At 32.5% G+C, this 4,579-nt stretch overlaps 1 pseudogene; it reads right to left on the bottom strand.

The window, feature by feature from the left end:
• Positions 1 to 2,679: 2,679 nt before the first annotated feature.
• On the bottom strand, positions 2,680 to 4,175 carry LOC105307152 (annotated as a pseudogene).
• Between the last annotated feature and the right edge of the window lie 404 nt (positions 4,176 to 4,579).

Genomic DNA, 4,579 nt, shown 5'->3' with positions numbered 1-4,579 from the left:
TAAAGTGTAGTGTAAGTAAAATAGTTAACGATGTCATAAATATGTAAGGGGGAAGAGGGATACTAAATTTAGTTGGGTGATCACTTTGTGAGTTATATAGATCTCTAATCACACTACTGTATAACTGAAATTAATATATTATCATATACCAACTATAATTGAAAGAAACTCATTGAATTTTGCAATGTAAATATGAGCAACTAATTGCCTATTATATTTCAATAAAGCTAGAAACAATAAACTTAAAAAAAGAAACTTGATTAAATGAAATGCAATTTTTCTTTGAAAAAGTGTAAATGTTATATTCATAACTAATAGCCCTAGACATGTACAAAAAATTATGGGAAAAAATAAATGAGTGGTTCACAGTCATAAGAAATTGTTTTATATTAATATGTATTTTTCCTTTTATAGACAAACATTTATAAATTACATTTGATTTCTACCTTATATAAGAGAAAATAGAAAACTAAATGTTATTGCATTTACCCCAAACACAGCACTGACTGTAACACAGGTAACCTGCTTCAAAATATTCAATTCTATAGATAAGCCATGATATTGAATGCATGGTTATGTTAACAGTTTTAACTCATTTCCCATTTCCCCTGAGAATACTCACCTGTGGCCCCTGGGACTGCAGTGTTTACCCCAAGATAACTTGTAGATTACAGTCCTAACCTTACCCCCAAAGTTTGCCAAGAAATATCTTGTTTTTAATTTATTTTTTTTCCCCATCACTCTGGTATATCAATAGTCTTTGGAAACAAATGATATTATTGTATTTATAGTATTCTATTTTTAGTAATAGTATTTCCATTTACAAAATATAGTAATTTTCGATTGCTGAGGATGTCAAATCCTAGAAAACATAACATCCCTATGCATGATGTTAAATTAACACTGGCAACGAGGTGAACTTTTTTTCCTAAATGAGAAAAGTGTTAAAAAAGGCATACATTTCCAGAAATATGTTAAATCCACACGTATCAGTTCTGAAAATAACAAAACTTATCAGCAAAAATGTTTATGTTATATTATTCCTTAATTTTCTAATGCTTTAAGTGTTTCAGATATATGTTGTTCGACCAGTTAGATTGGTTAGCTTTAAACTAGCAAACTATTATTCTATGAGAGGAGCTAAACTAAAGTATAACACTGAATAAACTTCCCAAAGTAACTTTGAAAATCTAAGAAGTAATTCCAATTATTCTAATTAACATTTGAGACACTAAAATAATGACTCAGGAAACATTTTGAAATTGCTCATTTTTTCTTTATCATTTCCTCCAAAACTATTGACATAAATTTAAAATCCAAATTGCTTATGAAGATGTCTTCAAAGTAAAATTTTCACTTAAGTATTTTGATCAGAAGACATAGCCTTAATGCTCCCATTATGCAACTCTAACCTAAAATCATAATCCTTGGTTTGAAAACACCAAATTCAATTTCATAACAATTCATTTGGTAAAGCTACTAAACAAAAAAATAAATCATGGTGAAATACTGTACGATTTCACTTATATGTAGAATCTAAGGAGCAAAAAGAACAAATTAATTGAAAACAGACTCACAAATATAGAGGATAATCTAGTGACGACCATAGGGGAGGGAGGTTAGGGGCTGGAAGAAAGGGGTGAAAGGTTAAAAAAGTACAAATTAATAGTTGATAGATGGTCACAGGATGGAGAGCATGGCATAGGGAATGCAGTTAGCATTAATGTAATGGCTAGGTGGAGAGTCAGAAGAGAGAAAGAGCAATTAGGGGGATCATTTTATAAGCTATACAAATGTCTAATCTATGTATGGTATACTTGAAACTAATAATAAAATTAAAAAAAAAACCAAGAAAAATGTGCAGCAACCACAGCTGTGCTAATGGAAAATAAATTCTGGTTTTCCATAAAGATCCAATGCATATATAAAACCCAGTGTGAGAAATAATAGAAGTCCATCTATAAATGTTTAAAAATAGAATGTTTTCCAAAGCTTCTTATGATATGTCAATGTGTAGTCAGACATTGAGTTAAGACCTTATCAATCAAGGTTAAGTTATGCAATACTACACTGATTTACATACTTTCAACAATGTTTAACTACTATACATAATTTACAGACATCTATAGGAATACTTAACACACCTTCACATCATCTCTCAATAGTGGATATTAATTTATAGTTTTGCTATGTTAAGTACCAAGAAGTCCTTTCAGAGGTAGAGTTCCACCTCTTCCTATGATCCCCTAAAGAAAAAGTAATAAAATATAAAATTAAACAAGATTTATGTTTGATAAACTAACATAAAATAACCATTGCAATATTCCTAGTGACTGCTTATAAACATAAGTCATCATAAAGTCTATAACGCATATCTTCAGTTTTATTAAAAAAAGCAGATTGTCTCAAGGTAAAAAATACCTTGACTGCTAAAAATCTCTTTGTTGCACTAAGAGGTGTGATGATGAGGAAAAATTCAAAAACGTGATCATATTTCCCAAACTTTAATATCAGTTAAGCACGAATTACACTGCAGTACAGGAGCTATAAAGCTATGACCGGTTCTATAAAGCTAACATTACAAAAGAAAAAAGGCAGAAAGTGTGAGTAACAAATGGTGTAAACAAATTATTGTAAATGAAGATTAGAAATAAGAAATGTGGAAGGTGACCATCCACTCTATTTTGATAAGACATCATCTTTAAATATTAAATTCTTTTTAAGAAGTGGAACTCCCAAATTAACATAAGATGACTTTGAAAGCAAACTTGAAAAACTAGCCTCTGTGAATATCCAGTGTTGAAGCACATTCCTGGAATGAGTTTTGACACAAGTAAACTCTCCATATAGATCTGTGTTATCAAATGAAAATGGTATGTGGACAGTTTCTTCTGTCCCATGCAAACCATGACTCTAAACCAAAACCGCCAAATGTGTTAAAGCATAATTCAAGATCATGAGCACATTTGACATGGGAACTATCCTAGGATCACGACCTCAAGACATTATTAGAAATTGGTCATAACACTGGAATATCTCTGGCAGTTTTTGCAGTCTTGTACCTTTGGTCAGTAAAGAGATGATGTTAAACCAGACAGAACTGACTTTTGTGATAGCTGGTCCAATATGCTGAGGGGCACAGCTGATGACAGGCCAAATCCATTGATGAGAGGAACCATGGAAACAAGTAGTGCATAATTTTTGTTTAGAGCTCTGCTGCAAGTTGCACAGCCCAAACCAAGTAGACTTTTGCAATGTAAGAGATCCAGAGGAAAACCATAATTGTATTTGTCAGGCTGTGCAGTTTGTGAAATAGATCTCTATTATGGTGAAAAAGAAGTATTGTGTTTCTCAGAGTAAGTGCATAGTCAAAATACTTTTGTGCTTCTTCGCCAGTGCTCTGAACCTTTTCTAGTTCTATAAGAAGGCTGTCCAGGGACTCAGCTGAGAGTTTGCTAACTTTGAACATTGTGACTGCATGGTGAAAGATTTCCCATCATTAAGAAGGCAATGACAGTTGAGTCAAACAGGAATTCAATATGCTTTATATGTCTTGTAGACACACTCAAACCGCTTACACTGACTGTCAGCTGGATCTTTTTAACTATTTGTGTCAGTGTCAATAGCTGATAAGGCTTCTTGTACAGGACTCCTACTTTCCCCATCATTCAATGAGCATCTTTTGTGGACCTAAAATACTCTTGAATTTGTTTATGGATAGAACATTTCCCCACAATGAAGTTGATCCAAATTTATTACTTGTCCCTTCTTATGGGCAAAGCCAAATCAGTGATACATTGATACAGCATTCTTAACTAAGGATAAGTCTATTTCAAGGACATTTCCAATCTCTGCAACATTAGTGTATGCTCATCTATTGAAACGGATATCTCATAGAGTAGTTACAAAATAATGCACTAGATTTATTAAAAAACCCTCAAAAGAAGAAATTACTATACAATTGTCATAAGATATTGGTACATCCAGAAAAATAAGTCCTATGTTATACTAACATTATAATCTAGTGATCCAGAGAGTTGAAGGCCTGAATTGATAATCTTATCAATAGTGTATTTCTCAGGCAAGATGCATATCTTTATGTCATCTTCTGTGATATATGCAGCCTGTAGCAACCACCATACCACCATGTTGGTGGCAAATTCCACCGACTTCATGGGCCATTTTCCTTCTGAAAAACATTTTTTGATGATCTATATTGATTCATAAGATCAATGTACTGGTTTCTTCCTATGCCAAGAAGACTTAAACAGTTAGAAGCAGTAAATTGGGCAAAAAAATTAGTTTTTCCACTGTTCATATTGTCCTCCATAATCCCAGTATAATATGGAAATGATGTTATTCTCAGGCCCTTTACTACAATATCCAATAAATGGTAAGGGTACAGCATGAAGTGATCTCCACTGTACTTCAGAAGCTCCTCATAGTATTTACATTAATCTTTCTTGATATGTTACAACTAAGTTATTTCTATATAATAACTGATTGTAGATACAGTACAGAACAACCTGCTTTTCATATTCTCTCTGTGAATTTCTAAGACTCTGCTTCACTTTAGCAG

This window comes from Pteropus vampyrus, unplaced genomic scaffold (genome assembly GCF_000151845.1).
Source record: "Pteropus vampyrus isolate Shadow unplaced genomic scaffold, Pvam_2.0 Scaffold481, whole genome shotgun sequence".
Classification (NCBI taxonomy): domain Eukaryota; kingdom Metazoa; phylum Chordata; class Mammalia; order Chiroptera; family Pteropodidae; genus Pteropus; species Pteropus vampyrus.
This window is presented reverse-complemented; position numbering and strand designations above follow the sequence as displayed.